The sequence below is a fragment of the Canis lupus genome, chromosome 29 (genome assembly GCF_048164855.1).
Source record: "Canis lupus baileyi chromosome 29, mCanLup2.hap1, whole genome shotgun sequence".
NCBI lineage: Eukaryota > Metazoa > Chordata > Mammalia > Carnivora > Canidae > Canis > Canis lupus.
The window spans coordinates 28,776,568-28,794,588 of NC_132866.1; the positions used below are offsets into that span (position 1 = coordinate 28,776,568).

Sequence of the window (18,021 nt, forward strand, 5' to 3'; positions counted from 1 at the left end):
ATGTTTTCTATAGTGGCTGCATCAGTTTGCATTCCCACAAACAGTGTGCAAGTGTTCCTTTTTCTCCTCACCAACACTTGTTATTTCTTGTGTTGTTGATTCTAGCCATTCTGACAGCTGTGAGGTGGTAGCTCATTGTAGTTTTGATTTGCATTTCCCTGATGATGAGCGATGTTGAGCATCTTTTCATGTGTCTGTTGACCTGCATGTCTTCTTTGGAGAATGTCTGTGTGTTCTGCCCATTTTAAAATTGGATTATTTATTTTTTGGGTGTTGAGTTGTATATATTCTTTATATATTCTGGGTATTATGAGTTGATAGATTCTTATTTTATTCTATGAATGTTCTGTGGGAATGCTACTATTATTATTCAATGTTCAAATTGCCCCAGATTTGACCAGTGGGAACCTCTTCTGACTCCTTTGTCCTTTTGATATGTTGCCACTATCTTTTTAGCACCTTTTTGACTTCTGGAACAACATGTTAGTTTAGGTTCATCTTGTTTTTCCTTTTCTGAGCCCTGGAACCAGCCATTTTTCCATGGAGTCCTGGTTTTTTAGTGGAGAAAGGTATTTAGAAACCAAGATCTAGATGCCAGGTGTGATCAGTGCTACTGGGTGTCCACTTCTATGTCTTTTTAGCAGACAGAACAAAGAAATATAAGTATAAATATCTATATCTATATAAATAACTTACTTCTATATCTGTACATACACACAACCATGAACTCACATAGATACCTCCCATTTTAATTCAATACTGTTTTTTTTATAAAGTTTTGACAGTTTTTATTATTTTTTTTTTTTAATTTTTATTTATGATAGGCACACAGTGAGAGAGAGAGAGAGGCAGAGACACAGGCAGAGGGAGAAGCAGGCTCCATGCACCGGGAGCCCGACGTGGGATTCGATCCCGGGTCTCCAGGATCGCGCCCTGGGCCAAAGGCAGGCGCTAAACCGCTGTGCCACCCAGGGATCCCAATACTGTAAATTTGATTTTAGTCTTCCTTCTCTTTATATTTGTAACTCTCTTCTCCAACAGCAAGAACTGGCTCCCATTATCTTCAGTATATTTATTCATTTGCTCAGTTCTACAGCACACACACACACACAAAAAAAACATTTTAAGATTGTTACCCATGTCACTATAGGAAAAACTCCTTCAATTAGAATTCAATATTCATTAGTTTTTGTTTGTTTGTTTACTCTCCCTTCCTTAAGGTAATGTTATTTATCTGAAATATAGTTAGGTTCATTCACCTATTTGTGTTCCATTTTTAGGTTGTTTTGAGGAGATTTTTTTCCTCTTCTCATCCTTGTTAATTTCTTTTTTAAGCCCAGAAGTGTTCCTTATCCCAGGGCCTATAGGTTTATGGATGGGCTTCATGGAGTCCATAAACCCCCTGGGGCTTTATGCAAACTATTGGATATATGTGCACCTTTTCTGGGGAGAGAATCCATAGCTTTCAAAATATTCTCAAAGTGGTCCTTAACCCAAAAAGTTTAGGGGAACAGAGAGGAGAGCAGGAATCCAGGGTCCCTCTTTAGAAGCCTCTTACCAGTGCGGGAGGAAGTTCCACCAGCTTGTAAGACTCTACAGAGAAGAAAGTTTCCTACTTATCCTATATCTGTACCAAGTGTCAAGTGCACACACAAATGCCAAGTGAACAGAAATCAAAGAGGGGAAGAGAAACTTGAGAGCAAATCTGCACATGGAGCTTAGGACTGCTTTTTCCCAGGGAGGTATAGACCAAACCAGAGTATGGAGAGGTAGGTGCAGGAAAGGGGAACCCAGCCTGGGCGTCTGTCTATAGATATACACAGAAAACCAAACTAGGAGAAAAATCTCAGTTTGCTGAAGAGACACTGACCGAGGCTCTAACAGACCCCTTGCATGGGTTTCTTTTGGTTTCAAGGTCCCTGCCAAATTAGAAAACGAAAGCAATTATGCTTGAGTAAGACAGCTGTGAGTCATGCAGGGTTTACCATTTGCAGGCACCAGCTTAAAGCTTTCCCTGGGTATGGTGGGAGGTAGGGACTCACCTTGACATCTGACATAAGATGCTTCATGGAAAGGTGGCACTGCTCCTCAAGGAACTTCTGCTGCTAAGGAGAGGCCTAAAATGTAGACAATGAGGTGAGAGTCTCACAGTTAAGGACAACCTCCTCAGATGTTGTCTCCATGCCCCATTAGGTGCCAGCCAGGAATTCAAAAGTAACCAAAGACCTAGTCTGTGCCACATGGCTCAAAGCATGCTAAAAAGTCATGGGTAGGCAAAAGCAAAATCATAGAACATAAACTGAGCTCATACAAGATGAGGGATCTGTGAGGTAGGTAAACTAGAGGAAGTCTCCTAAAGGAAGGAGCTGGTATGGCCTGTGAAAGGTTGAGCCTGAGAAAAGATGAGAGTAAAGACAAGACTACCCGGCAGTGACAGCTCAAGGGATAAGCAGAGGTATGGGGAAGAGACAGCTGATCCCTACAGCAGAGAAGGGGGTTTGCATCAAAGACCAACCCAGAGGGTGTTGAGGTCATATGCCCATAAAAGACATTATTTGTCGGGACTTCTGGGTGCCTCAGCAGTTGAGTGTCTGCCTTTGGCTCAGGTCGTGATCCCTGGGTCCTGGGATCGAGTCCCACATCAGGCTCCTTGCGAGGAGTCTGCTTCTCCCTCTCCCTATGTCTCTGCCTTCTTTCTGTGTCTCTTATGAATAAATAAATAAAATCTAAAAAAAAAGACATTGTTCTTTAAGAGAAACAATGAGATTATTATGATGTTTGAGGAAGAGACTGTGTCGGCCTGAATTGAGGAGTTGCAAATGCAGGGAAGATGACGGGGGATTACTAAAATCACCTGGATGGGAAGTATTTCCCTGGGCTGAACAGGTGGCAGTATAACCACAGGTAATAAAAATGAAAATAAGAATTCACATTTTATATGGCTCTGTGGTCTAAGGTCACATTTGCATATGTAGAATTCTGATGAGCAACAAAGAGAATTATTTACAATGCTTTATTGTCTATTATGTGCTGGTCATTGAGTTAACTGCTTGGGTGAGCCTCACAACCACCCTGTGAGGAGAGCCATGTACTTTTCTTTTTTTTTAATATTTTATTTATTTATGAGAGAGAGAGAGAGAGAGAGAGAGAGAGAGAGAGAGGTAGAGACACAGGCAGAGGGAGAAGCAGGCTCCATGCAGGGATCCTGATGTGGGACTCAATCCTGGGGCTCCAGGATCACAACCTGGGCCAAAGGCAGGCGCTAAACCTCTGGGCCACCCAGGAATCCCCGCCATGTACGTTCATCACACGTTGTATATTTGCTCAAGTGTGACTCTCCTAGGAACCCTGTGTGTTAGGTGTGGCAGGAATTAGTACCTCATTTTACAGAAGAAAAAAATGCCAGAAAAGATTAAGGCACTCACTCACAGTCACACAGCCAAGAGCTGTCAGCCAGCAGTTTGGACTCTTATTTTGGGGATCCTTATACCTTACTTTCTCCCTAGTTTCATGTACATGGTGTTAACAGAGCCCTCCAGTGTAAAACATCACTTTGGCCTAGATCTGCGGCCCACTTCAACTACACACACCAAATTCCCGGCATTGATTCACCAGAGGTCAGTAATGCGGCTCATTCAAGGGTCACTCAGCTGAGTCTGGCCTGCCTGGACAAAGAACCCAAGGAATGGGGCAAGGGGAGGGCAAGGAGGGAGAGCAAGGGGATCAGCCCTCCAGGTCACCTCCCCACCTTTTAGAAGACATAAACACTCTCCAGTTCCCCCAGTCCTGACTCAGAGAAACGGGAGAAGACACATTCAATCTGCATTACATCAGGTTGCACAAGACAGAGTGAGGGTAAGTTCTCAAGGTCGCTATTATTTCCTCATGCCAGGGTTGGGTCTTAGGGAAGCAAATAAAATGCTGGCAGTTGCTTGTTAATTAGAGCAAGCAAGGAGGAAATCCCCAGGGAGATACTTTGCTAAGGTCTTGTTCTGCAGATGCTCCTGCCAGCCACTCAGAATCCACTCCCAGTCCCCACCTGCCTCCTGACATCAACCAATTGTAGCCATGCAAACACCCAATTCTTCCATTTGAGTGGTTCTTCCCTTTTCCCTTCAAATCCTCTTTTCCAGGACCATGAACTGCTTGTTTCAATTTTTCTAAGCCACATAATTACATGGGTAATTATGAACCAAAATGGTTCTTACTGGGCTCACCTTTGGAACATGTCAACTTAGGGTATGTTTTATATCTGGCCAAATTCTGAGATTTCTGCTTTATCTTCTGCCTGGTTCACCTCATTCTAAGACTGCTTTCCATAAATCACAGAGGTGACTACAACACGGCACCAAGGTGGGGTGGGTATTAGCCCCACCTATGGCTCCAGAAAGGGCAGAGAGGATACCCCATGTGCAGAAGCTGGAAGATAGCCAGTAGCAGGGGGGAAGCAAATGGCTGCTTTTTAGCTCCAGGCAAAGATCAGGCACTGTATCATTTCTTACCAAGTTAATGGCTTGACATGTTTTCCATCTGAGAACAAGATGGTAAAACAGGCCCTGGGGCCAGGAGTTAGATTGGAGGACTTAACTCCCTTGCCTGCCTTTTTTTTTTTTTTTTAAGATTTTATTTATTTATTCATAAGAGACACACAGAGAGAGAGGCAGAGACACAGGCAGAGAGAGAAGCAGGCTCCACGCAAGGAGCCGGACTCGGGACTCGATCAAGGGTCTCCGGAATCACACCCTGGGCCGAAGGCGGTGCTAAACCGCATGCGCCACTGGGGCTGCCCCCCTTGCCTGTCTTATAGGTGTTCCAAGACAATGGCAATGTCCCTCCTGGTGGCACTGCATATCCCCTGGCAATAGCAGCAGAGGAGTGTGAAATTCTTCATGCAGCATTTTCTTATGCTAAAGCTTTCATTCTACAAACTGTATTGAGCACTTACTATATGGCAGGCATCTGGAATGTGGGCATTGTCAATGAGCAATTTATAATTTTACAATTATTATGTACTAGGCCCTGTTCACAACACCCCTGTGAATTGGCTATAAACATGCCTCCACTGGGAAGCCTGGGTGGCTCAGCGGTTTGGCGCCTACCTTCGGCCCAGGGCCTGATCCTGGAGACCCAGAATCGAGTCCTACATCGGGCTCCCTGCATGGAGCCTGCTTTTCCCTCTGCCTGTGCCTCTGCCTCTCTCTCTCTCTCTCTCTCTCCCCCTGTGTGTGTGTCTCTCATGAATAAATAAATAAAATCTTAAAAAAAAAAAAAAAAAAACCAAACATGCCTCCACTTCACAGATGACCAAAGCAAGGCTCAGAAAGGTAAGCAACATGCTTGAATTCACACAGTAAGTACATGACAGAACCAGGATTCCAACCCATGATTTCAAAGGCTATGTGACTCACCACCACCCCACAGGAACCCTGAGAAGTGAGAGGCACTCCTGTCCACAGAAGCCATGTCCCAGTGGGGAGACCAACATCTAAACAAATCATGAAATGTAAGATGCTCATGGTTCTAATAGAGGCACGAAGAAAGTATTTTCTTTTTCTGGGATGGCACTCACAAGTAGGACTCCGGGACCGGTGGAAATGTCAAATTTAATTGTTGTATTTCTGTGACTGCTTACTTCTTTGTTAGTTGTCAGAGAGCCAAGAGACCAGTGAGGAGTGGCCACTTTGGAGGGTCTTTCTGTTCCCATTTGATAGGCCAGGACTATCACATCCGTTGTCACGCTTAAATCCACTCTGCATCACGCTTTTCCAGATGCCACCCAACTCACTCTCTCACTTCTTCCTGGCCTCTGCTCTGGTCTCTCCCCTCCAGAGAGGTCTTCCTGGGGCATCTGGCTGGCTCAATCGGCAGAGTGTGTGACTCTTGATCTTGGGGTTGTGAGTTTGAGCCCCACACTGGGAGTAGGCATTACAAAAATTAAAAAAAAAAAAACAATAAAATAAAATAAAATAGCTTCCTTTACCCCTTTATGCCTTCCACTCAGCTTTATGTCTTTTATTGAACTCATCAGTCTGAAGTTTTATTATACACTTAACCTGCTTATTGTCTGCCTCCCCAAATGAAGCCTGGGCCTATTTCTGTCTTGGTTACTGCTCTACCCACAGCACCTAAAACAGGATCTCAAAAACACAGTAGATAATAATTTGTTGAGCAAGTGAATCAATTTGAACCTTACAAGAATCCTTCGAGAAAAGCCTCATTAACATCCTGAACTTCATGACCATTTTGAAAACAAAGCAACAGGCGTATAAAAGTTATATGGCAAGTCGAGTGACACAGGACATGCCCGCTGGGCTGGCTATATGCCCAGGCCCCTCTTGTTCCCACACCAGCCTCTTGGTCCCACATCTCTCTCTTTTCCTCCCTTGACTCAATCCATTGTTCTGCAGTCCAGGGACTGCTAGCTCTTTGTTAAAAGGAAAGAAATCCAATACCACCGGAGAGTCATTTACAATCTCTGGGCAGGCAGAGTGGCATCCTCAGAGAAGCACAGCACAGCCTCAGTGTCACCACCTCCCTTCTCTCTGCCACATAGCATCCGGGCGTGGTGACCACATGCTCAGGTCACCCTCCAGACAGCGAGGTGGCTTAACCTCGCCGGTGTTGCAAGGGACACTTGCCTCTGTCCCTCCTGGCCTTCCTCCTGGAGCCCTGCAGCAGGGCACCCACACTTCTGTCTCAACAGGCTCCATGCTGACTGAAAGAATCCATCTCACCGGTGCATGGATGTCTGCCCTCCCCTGGGCAGCAGGCTGCTCCCAGCACCATGAAGGTGGAGACACTGGCAAAGACCCATTTTCTGGTTCCTTGTATTAGGCAGAGGCCACCGGAGGGTGGGTTTCACATCACTGTCCACCTCTTATAAGCTATATGGTGTGACATCAGGGAAGTTACTTCCTCTGAAAATGGGGATAATAAAATAATAGCTGCTCAGAGTACTTTCATGGAGTAAGAACAAAATCCATAAACAAATACATGAATGCATCTTGGAAACTCTCAAGTATCTATCAACACAGAGAGATATATTAAATGTATATTTTTTCTGTTAAAAATGACTCATTATAGGGGCACCTGGGTGGCTCAGTCAGTTAAGCATCTGCCTTTGGCTCAAGTCATCATCCCGGGGTCCTGGATCGAGTCATGTGTCGGGCTCCCTGCTCAGTAGGGAGCCTGCTTCCTCCTCTCCTGTTCCCCCTGCTTGTGCTTTCTCACTCTCTCTGTCAAATAAATAAGTTTTTAAAAATGACTCATTATAGAAAATATAACGAATATATAAAAAGTACAAAGAGGAAAATAAAAATCACCTATAATTCCACTACTCATAATCATTGTTATCATTTCATATATCCCTTTCCATCTCTTTTCTGAAGCCCATGTATGCAAATATATATTACATATGCTTGTGCCCACTCACAAGATTGGACTGCACAGGCTGCACCCCCAGGAATTTTCATCATTAATTTCATTAGAGCAGTAATCTCTGTCTACACTGGAACTTTATCAATATTCTGGCTAAGTAAGAAGTTTTAGAAATTTATTGCTAATAATTCCTCAGTCCTTTAGTTTAATAAATAAACAATTCTCTGCAACATGGTACATTGGGAAAACCATTCCTGATACCAGGAATTAGGAGATCTGAAATCTTCCTGAGTGTGCCAATAAAGAGCAGTAGATTCTCTAGCAAGAAGCCTCTGTATCTCAGTTTCCCTATCACTGAAACGAAAGTGAAAATCTATGCCCTGAAGTCAGATGAGATCATATAGGGGTAAATGCTCAAAGTAACCCTTACATGGGAGGTCCTATTTTTGTCCTACTCCATACACGTAAGTACAGCTGGAAGCCAGTACACTTGCACTAATCCAGATCCCATTTAACAAGTCCTGACAGGGATGCCTGGGTGGCTCAGTGGTTGAGTGCCTGCCTTCAGTCCAGGGCGTGATCCTGGACTCCCAGGATTGAGTCCCACATCGGGCTCCCTGCATGAAGCCTGCTTTTCTCTCTGCCTGTGTCTCTGCCTCTCTCTTCTCTCAGTGTCTCTCATGGATAAATAAAATCTTAAAAAAAAAAAAAAAAAAAAAGCCAGGGTTTAAAAAAAAGAAAACAAGTCCTGACAACCAAGGTAGCAAAGCCTAAGGTGAGAGAGTCTGCTAGTCTCTAAGATGCTAATGTACCATTTCCTTTGCCTCCAGCACTTACCAACAAGTCATTCCCAGCTAAACCAGAGCTAGAGCATGCCCCAAAGTGGTTGGCTATTACGCCAAAAGGTGAGGAATACTGTATACCTCCCAGTCCCTCCAGGAGTCAGAGCCACATCCTCTCTGAGACCACTGGGTCCTGTTTTCTCAAAGTGAACTTTTGGAACGGCTACCCTCCTAGGGCCCCGGGGCCAGAGTCAAAGTCTTTGGAGGAGGGGCTCGAGAATCTGCATTTGTAATAGTGGCCCCATCCCCATCCTGGCAAAGACTATGACAACTCCCCACCACCACCCCACCACCACCATGATTCAAATGCACTCATAAAGGTCTGAGAACTGACCTGTCAACATCTCAGTTGGGGAAGACCAAGGATCAAGGTTACAAAGCCATGAATGGCCAAGTCTGTGCCAAAGGGCCAGAACTCAAATTTCCTTCTCAATCTTTCTCTGCTTCTTTCTTTTTCTGTCTTCCCTCCCTCCTTGCCATCCTCCCTTCCTTATTCTCTCTTTTTATTTGAGAAAGTAAACTTTTCTCGTCACAGTTCAGCACTGGGGTTCCCATTCACAGGGCAATTCTGCTCCACATGGTTATAGAATTCAGACTCCTTGTTTGTATTTAAATAATGTTCTAGGTATTTTTCCTTTTAAAGTCATAATTCTTTTAAAAGTCAATAACAAGGAAAGATGGCCTGACACATAGCAACAAATAGCCATAATTTTTCATCTGCCAGTGGGAGCTAAGATAGGAAAAGAGTGAAAATGGTGGTGTGGAAATAAACAAAAAGTTTCATTCATTTGTTCATGCATACATGCATGCATTCATTTATTCACCAAACATCACTAAACACCTAGTTAGTACTTGGTACCAGGAATTCAACAACCTTCGTTCTAAGTCAGCTCACCACATCGTACTGCTGACTGGAAAATGAAACCAATGACTCAGTGAGCAAGCCCCAGGCCAAAGGGGTTAGGGGCAGCTGCGAAGGGAACAGAACAGGGTCCCAAGCCCAGCTCTGTTCTCTCATGTGACCATGGCTCTTGGCTTCCCTCTTTCTGGAGGGGCAGTGTCTATAGTGCAAGAGTCACAAACGGTGTTTTTATTCTCAGACTGGCCACATGCTTGGCTCAAGAACAGAATCCAGGGTGGGGAAGGAAGGGACTTCCTCTCTCCCACAGCATCAGTGCCTGGTATGCTGGGAACGCTGGGGAGTCAATAAGTGCCATCCCCGGACAGACCAGCAGGCTTGGCTGACCGCGCAGAGCCAATAACCATCATCTCCCTGGGTTTTAATAAGGTTTTGAATGGGTTCCCACACTTAAGTACTCCTTGAGAAACTTAGAAAAGATGCTTGAGTAAAAGTTTTATTAAGCAGGATGTTGAGGAGACTAGGGGTGCCGTTTAGCATGCCCCCAAAATCATTTTTGGCATTAACTTGCTCTGCCTTATGTGGTCTCCCAGTTTTCCTTGTCTTATTCCTCCTCTGTCTCTCTTCTAATCTCAGTGACCCTTTAAAATTGTACAGCATCTTGCACAAACCTGTGCAGCTCTGAGCAGGGCTGTAAAACTGGGACTCGCATAAAGCTGGGGTCAAGGGAGGTAGAGCAGAATGATCTCAGCAAACAAAGGTCACTTTATATTCCAGCATTAATGTTGAAAACATAAACCATTCTTAAATATGCGCTGGCTGAGTATAGGGAGAATAAAACTTCCTTTTGAAGATAAACTTTGTCTTGTAAAATCAGTTCATGATACACTGTTACAAAAGTATGGTCCAGTCAGAAAAGCCCTGTAACGGTAGATAAAGGAGCCAAAATTATCTGGTGGGATCAGAGTGGGATCACAGTGGGGAAAAGTCAAGGTAACAGCAGCCCAGAGGCATGGGGTGACTGAAGCTGAAGAAACTACTCAGAGCTCTGTCTCCTTCCTCAGATGGTGACCTCATAAGCTGACAGCTACCCACCTGCAAGATACAGAAAACAGAAGGGAGAACATAACAGCCTTCAATCTTCAAAGCCACCATTACTGTGGGTCTCTTAAATGCAAAGCTCTGTGCTAAGGAGATTTCTCTCTCTTTCTCTGTACTTTGTCTCCCTTGGTTTCCTCAACAATTATGCAAGGAAGGGATTACTCCCTACTTCACAAATGATGTAGCCATGGTCATCTAGCTAAGGTAGGATTCAAACTCAGACTCTCCCCCCTACACACACACACACACACACACACACATACACACACACACACACACTTGAAAGCCTATACCTTTTTTTAAAAACCACATTATAGAGGAGATGAATAGAAGTATCTATGCCTGTGATGACATGAGAATTTCTCAAGGCTTCCCCAGTTTTATCGATATATGTCGTTGAAAAATCATCTACTGAAAAAAAAAAAGAAAAAGGAAGGAAGGAAGGAAGGAAGGAAGGAAGAAAGAAAGAAAGAAAGAAAGAAAGAAAGAAAGAAAGAAAGAAGAAAGAAAGAAGAAAGAAAAAGAAAGAAAGAAAGAAAGAAAGAAAGAAAGAAAGAAAGAAAGAAAGAAAGAAAGAAAGAAAGAAAGAAGAAAGGAAGGAAGGAAGGAAGGAAGGAAGGAAGGAAGGAAGAAAGAAAGAAAAAGAAAGAAAGAAAGAAAGAAAGAAAGAAAGAAAGAAAGAAAGAAAGAAAGAAAGAAAGAAAGAAAGAAAAAGAAAAATTATCTACTGGGCAGCCCGGGTGGCTCAGGGGTTTAGCGCCACCTTCAGCCCAGGCTGTGATCCTGGGGACCCAGGATCGAGTCCTGAGTCAGGCTCCCTGCGTGGAGCCTGCTTCTCCCTTTGCCTGTGTCTCTGCCTCTCTCTCTCTCTCTCTCTCTCTCTCTCTCTCTCTCTCTCTGTGTGTGTGTGTGTGTGTATTCTCATGAATAAATAAACAAAATCTTTAAAAAAAACAAAAAATGAAAAATCATCTACTTTTTTTGAAAAATCATTTAAAAAAAACCATACAAGTCATACATAATTTCTCATCAAGCCAAACAATTCAGAGCGGAATGAAAAGGACTTCTCCTTGACATTCCCTATCATTAAAAGTATAGATGTAACAAAAGCATATTGGTAAAAAACCATTTTTTTTTACGAGAGAAGAAACAAAATCTATAGTCCTCACACTTTAATGAAACAACCAAGAGTAATTCAGAATATTACTTTTCTACAATGGGGGAGGGTGTTGTATGATATACACTCAATGTATTTTGCATCCTACTTTCCTCCAGTTATGTCACAGGCATTCTCATGTCATCTGTCTGGTTTTCTTATTCCTCAGAGTTAATGGCTGAGTGACATGTAACTGAGAGCCACAGTTTGCTTAACCATCCTTCTGTGGCTGAGCATTTAGATTATTTCTAATTATTCGCTATTATCAAGTGTGTTGTGATTAAGATCTCCATGCATTTTTTTTTTCTTTCTGTAGTTTGGATTATTTCCCCAGCATTCCCAGAAAGTAGAATTACTAGGTCAAAGGGTGTGAACATTCTTAAGGCTCTTGATCCATAGTGCCAAATTTTTTTCCAAAAGGATTGAACCAATTTTCACTATTTGGAAGCTTACTAGTTTCTCTGTGTCAGAAGTTCTGGGGAAAGACTTTGTTTAAGGCTTCTTATTCTGTTTAACTGAAATCACTACACTTTAATTTTGCTGTCTCATACGGCCTCTTTCAAAGTCTGTTGACAATGTTTGACCATCTGATTACTGGGTGGAAGATTTATACTGGTCTCCCTGTCTCCAGGCTCTTCCTGCTTTCAATCTGTTTTGCACACTTCAGCCAGATTCATTCTTTTGGAGGCATCACTTGCCTTGTGTTGCAGCCCCGTCTCAGTAACTTGCAGTGATTCTCTATTTCCTCTGGGATCAAGTCCAAACTCCTCTACTGCGCTGTGAAGACCCCCTATAATAGGGTCCCACCACCCAGCTCTTCCCAACTCAATCTCCTCTCCTACCACCCTCAGCAGAAATCTGCAGCCACTTCATATCTAGTCCCCTAATTATGCTCCATCTGCTTTTCCTTTTGCTTTTTTTTTTTTTTCCCAACCTGGCATGCTTCCCCCTCCTTTCTATCTCACCCAAACGCTCCTCTGCTTTCAGGGTACTTGAGTCCCACCCAGTCAGTTGAGAATTCTTCAAGAAAAGCCATGGAAAGTGGGGAAAGACCTAGAATAGGGAATTTAGAAATTAGAAAATTCAGAATCAGGAAGCAGAGGAGGAAAAGTAGTAGGGATACCATGCATGCGCTCAGGGGCTAGGAGGATGCAGGGGTCCCCACATTAAAGGCATGATTAGATTGGCAACAGAGATCAGAACAAAGGCAAAATTCATTATGCTATGGATGACATTTAGGCTGTTTCTAGTGGCCTAAAAAAGGAATCTGTGAGTGAGCAGGATTGTGGACTAGTACTAGTAAAATAATGATGACAATAATAATTATAGTATATTAGTTAGGATTAGTTTAACCCAGGGAAACTAAGACCTAAAAAAGTAATGGTTTAAATATGAGAAAAATTAATTTATGCTTTATGAAAAGAAATCCTCAGGAAGTCCAGAGCTGTAATGGCAGTTCCCTGCTCATCAAGGACCCACGCTCTTTAGCTCTCTGTAATGCCAGCTACCTTCAGAGTGTGGCCCTCCACCTCATGCTCCAAAATAGCAGTTGGGGCACAAGCTGTCATATCTAGAGTCCAGACCAGTAATAGGCAGAAGATGATGAAGAGTATCTCTTCTATTTAGGGAGACTTCCTGAGAATTTTCATACAATTCTTCTGCTCAGAACTCATTGGCCTAGTCACATGGCTGCACCTAGCTATAAAGAAGTCTATAGGCTCAGATGAAAATCAAGGTTATGTCACCAAAAGAAAGAAAATAGATTTGGGGGCACACAGGTAGCATTCTGTGCTACCATTTACTGAAGCACTGTGGTAATCAACTTATATCTATTCTCTATTTTTATTTTTATGCCAATTCCGTGAACAAGTTCATGGTAGAAAGGAGAGTAAGACCTGGACTGTGTCTGAGTCCAGAACCTAGGTGGGCTCCTTTTTTTTTTTTTTCTTTTTAGGTTTAATGGAGACTCCTTTTTTATGATATTAAAAAAATCACAAAATAATTGGTAAATATCTTTTTTTTTTTTGGCTTGGCCAAACACACATGTGCGCGCACACACACACACACACACACACACACAGACCATTCACTTTTCAGAGACTGAGTCTTATAATCTCACCATACAGAACTCGCTGGAGCCCCAGCCTTTAGTATGTGCTTAGTTATAGTTTTGGGCATATTGCAGGTCTTATTTGTGAAGAATATATAAGACTTCCTCTATAGGTCGTAAAACACAAGCAGTTCTCAATAAATAATATTGATCTGGTATTCTAAAGGGATACAATAGCAATATATTTTTGAGAACATTCAAGGTAAAGAGTTTTCACAAATGAGAGGTTTACTAACAATTGTGAATGCAGATATAAGAGAAATTTAAAAAAAAGAAATAAAATTCTTTCTCCTTTAGTGTGTGTTGTTTTGAATTGCTACTCTAGTTTTCCTGTAGAACACATGAATGGAAAAATTGCCAATTGAGAAGCTGGGCAGGTTTGCTAATTTTGTGATTAATTGGTATCCAAGGTTCTAGGAAGCATGAACATCTTGGTGGAGTTAGGTGAGTATCGTGGCTTGACTGGGAAGGCAGGGTGAAGGTGGGGCAGGATGGTCAGGGTGGAGGGCATATTTGATTACAAAAGGAAAGTAATTTGGAAAAAGGGTTTTAGACTGATAGGGATTGCAGACAGAGAAGTAAGATAGTCTAGGGCAGAGACTAGCTTAAAAATATATAGTGGGCATGGAAGTGGGGTGGGTGGGACAGCCAATTAGAGTTGAAGTATTTGCAGATGAGGTAGTTTCAGCTTTGTACCACTGGCTACCCTGAATTTCTCCCAAGGCCGAATTATATCCAACAAGCACAGCTAAAGAATGATCAGGCCCAGTAACTGCCAACATCTTGTCACTGTGCCCTGCCTTCTGTGGCTTTGTGTGCCTGCGTTGTCTGCGTGCTGCAGTAAAGGGGGTTTTGCATTCTGGAAGAATGACTAAGCCTGGGTGTTGCCGAGGAGGAGAGCCAGAGAAAATCAGAGGGAAAGGCTAAGTTCCTAGAATTTAAGCAGCCAGAGGTCAAGGACCAGGTCAGTTTTGTTCCATGCTATATCCCCATGCCAACTTCAGTGCCTGGTCCATGGTTCCCACTACCCTTACCCAGTGAGGTTTTGTTGAATGAATGAATGAATGAATGATTGACTATGGTCCCAAGGTCACAAGCTAAGAAGGATCCATAAGCACCCTCCTGCTGGCCCTTTAAGATGAACAGTGGGAATGTCAGGAAACATCCTATGGGAAGCCTACTTTATCACTCAGGCACTGCCAGTCAAAGCCAGAGCCTGAATATAACAATGTGGGGGGTCTCTGGTTGTAGGGTCTGGGGCCTCAAAAGACAGAGACTGAGAAATCATTGAGATTGGATGAGGAAAGACTTTGTACTTTCTGTGTCTCTTTTTGCCCTCTTCCTACCATCTAGTGACCCCATATGAAGCCTCAGGCATCATCCTAAATATTGTACATGCATTATCTCATTTAATCTCCTGATATTGTAGGGAGGTTGACGTTTTCCAGGTGACAAAAACTGAAACTTGAAGAGGTTAAGTAACCTGTTTAAGGTATGAGAGCTCTTCCATTGGAAAGCAATAAGCCAACCCCACCATCCCTGACCACGAAGCCCTCATCTTAATCACTTCACTTCCTGCCTGTCTGCTCCACACTGTTCTTCATGTTCTTCTTGCTCACTTACTCAGTCTGGTTGTAAAACATATTTTGTCCATCTATCTAAAACACATTGTCAGATATTTTCAGTTATCAATAGGTATATTGCAAAAACAATGTGAGGAATTCCCATATATCTTCCATTCCTATGCCCCAGGTGTTGGCTTTTACTGCCTGGAGTAAATATTAATTACATTTTCTGACAACATTTTAATATTCCCTTGGACTCAAATGTTCATTCATTTTTATGAGGATTGCAGACACTGTCCAAGGACGATAAGAAACAATATGGCAGCTGGCTGGTGGACAGTAGGCTCCACTGACCATGTGTGAACCCTGAGTCCCTGGAACAGATGTGCCGACTCCCAGCATTCCCCAAAAGGATAAGAGGGTCATCCAGTGACTCGTCTAATGGGGAGGCTTCTGAGGAATGTCCCAGACGCCAGGCTTGAGAGATTCCTCAGCTACAAAAGATATCTAAACAAGGGAAACATTAGTGATGACAGCCCCACAGAATAATTCTGCCTCTTCCTCCCTTGCACTGTCAATCCAGGGTGGAAAGATTAATGAGAACCTACTACTCATGAGGACTCAAGTACCAGGGCAAATGAGAAGACTCAGTGATGCTGCCCTCTCTCAACAGACAAGCAAGATGGTTGATTAGAAAAGATAGGGGAGCCTTGGTAGGAATTTCCCTACTAGTAGTCAATCAGGGACCCTCAGTTGGGGAAAAACCTCACAATTATTTTGGAAACAAAATTAGAAGCTGGGAGGTGGAGGGAGGGAGGCAGGAGAAGATATAACAAGTTCTTGCATGAAAACAAGACAATCCAGCTCTGTTTCCTGCCTCATGCTGGTGGTCTTTGGAAGTTGGGGGAGGCAGCTCAGGGGGAAGGAGGATCTGTTAGGTGTGGCCAGAGAAGCCAGGGGGCCAACACTGCAGTTCCAAGGGCGGAACTGACTAGCAACACAGGTAGAGCCATGGTTCGGCCCCCAAGCCAATCTACAGACTTTAAAAAGAAGAGGGGATTTAGCTAATGCTTCTGGGACAATATTTGCATGCAGAGTACAGGGCCAGCTGTGGAGAGGGCGGAAGAGGTCCCACCCTCCCCCTCCCCCAGGATCATTCATTGTCCCTGTAAGTCTTCCTGATCCTTTTTTCTCACATGTTCTCTGAACCTTCCTCATGCCCAGTTAGGGATGTGGTGAGGATCTCAAATCAGACACATCTGGATTGAAGTCCCAGCTCTGCTACTAATCAGCTGAGTGGTTAGTGGCCACCCAACCTCTCCAAACCTCAATTCCTCAAGTGTAAACCTGATGTGACAGTTGAAGGGGATTATGCATGCAAAGTGCCAGCATGGCTCCCTGTGAGCCCTCTTCTTTCTGATTTCTCAAGCCACCTTTCCTTCACACCTGCCAGCCCTTGATCTTCAATAACACTGGTGGCCAGTGTGCTACTCTCATTGCTTTTCCAGGTTACAGTGGAAACAGACCAAGGAGCCTGAATCTGCATTTTACTCCAGGTCCTATCCCTTAACAGCTGGGTGATCCTGGACAAGTCACTTAACCTCTCTGAGCTCCAGCTTCCCCGCTTGCAAAATGGAAATTGTACCCACCTCAAACGAGACAAAGAAGTACTTTTTAAGTGTTAAAGCACTTTATGAGAGTCAGCTGCTGTTTTGTTGCCCTTCCCACATCCCCCCACACCAAACCCAACTTGGAGCATGGGACAGAGATTTTGGAAGCTCTGAGCTCAGGTCCCAGCCCTATCATACATTTGGGACCTTTCAGCAAATCATGATTCTCCCAGGGCCTCAGTTTCCTCATGCATAAACTAAAGTGTTTGAATGGAAGATCCTTTGGGGTCTCTTCTACAATGAGCTTCCACACATTTGTTGTTGAAGGGGCCAGGAGTTTATTTTCTGACAAGGATACAGTTGGGCTTTGAGGACATCATTGCTTCTGGGCCCAGGTCTGCTTGACTGAATTCTTCTATTCATATGGCTGGGATCAGGCACTTCTGGGTCATGTGTGGCCTGAGGGTGTCTCCAATACTCAGTTTAGGATAATTAGTCTTTTTGACCCTTAGCAGGGGAAATGTCTCCAGTTGGGGGGAAATGAAGTTGTCAAACATGGTCCTTAAGGAGACCGAGATTTATAGGGGATCACATACAAAAGCACAGGAATTAAACAAACAAACAGGGAAAGAGCACTTAAAAGCTCAGGCCAAACAATATATACTGCACGCTATGCTCAGGCAGGTCAACCAGTGGTCCGAGGTCTCTCCAAGCACCACCCAGGCGTAACAGCCTGGACAATTGTTCATCTTCCAAGAAGCCCTTCCCAGAAACCATAGGGTTGCAGGAAGGTAAAGCCAGTGATTTCATCAAGGGGAAGAAACAGCAGTTGTCAGTACAGTCCTTTGGTGACCATTTTGTTTTTAAAAACTTGCCTTTTTGTAGCCCAAGATTGGGGCCCTGCTATATCTCCCAGCCCTCCTCATGGCACCCTGCCCTCTGACTACCCTGATCACCTGCTCCTCCTTGTGGCCCTCCAACTCAGCTCCCTCCTTGGTCCTCTTTCAGGTAAGGTCTCCATAAAATACAGGATGTCCAGTTACATTTGAATTTCAGGTACACCACACATACTTTTTTTAGGATAAGTATGTCCATGCAGTATTCCAGATATACTAAAAATTATTCATGGTTTAGCAGAAGTTTAAGTGAACATTCTGTATTTTTATTTGCTAAATCTGGCAATGTACTTTCAAGGCATTTGTAGTTGCTTTTATCTCTGTCCAGAACACACCACCCCCCATCTTCCTCCTGCCAGCTCCTTGCTACTCAGGCTCTGCTCAACTGTCCCCTCCTTAGAGAGATACTCTCTGACCCTCCCTCCCAATTTAAAGTAGCAGCCCCACCCCCATAGTGCCTCTCTAGCAAATACTCCTTCCTGTATTACTTTTTTCACTCTCAACT

At 43.7% G+C, this 18,021-nt stretch overlaps 1 long non-coding RNA gene across 1 annotated transcript in view; it reads right to left on the bottom strand.

Annotated features, from left to right (window-relative positions):
- Positions 1-746: 746 nt before the first annotated feature.
- Positions 747-18,021, bottom strand: part of LOC140620582 (uncharacterized) — a 51,958-nt gene continuing 34,683 nt past the window's right edge. The window contains exons 3-4 of the long non-coding RNA XR_012020328.1: positions 2,043-2,117; positions 747-1,090 (exon numbers count right to left, since the gene is read on the bottom strand). This is a non-coding gene — a long non-coding RNA (uncharacterized lncRNA). The remainder of the gene's footprint in view (positions 1,091-2,042; positions 2,118-18,021) is intronic.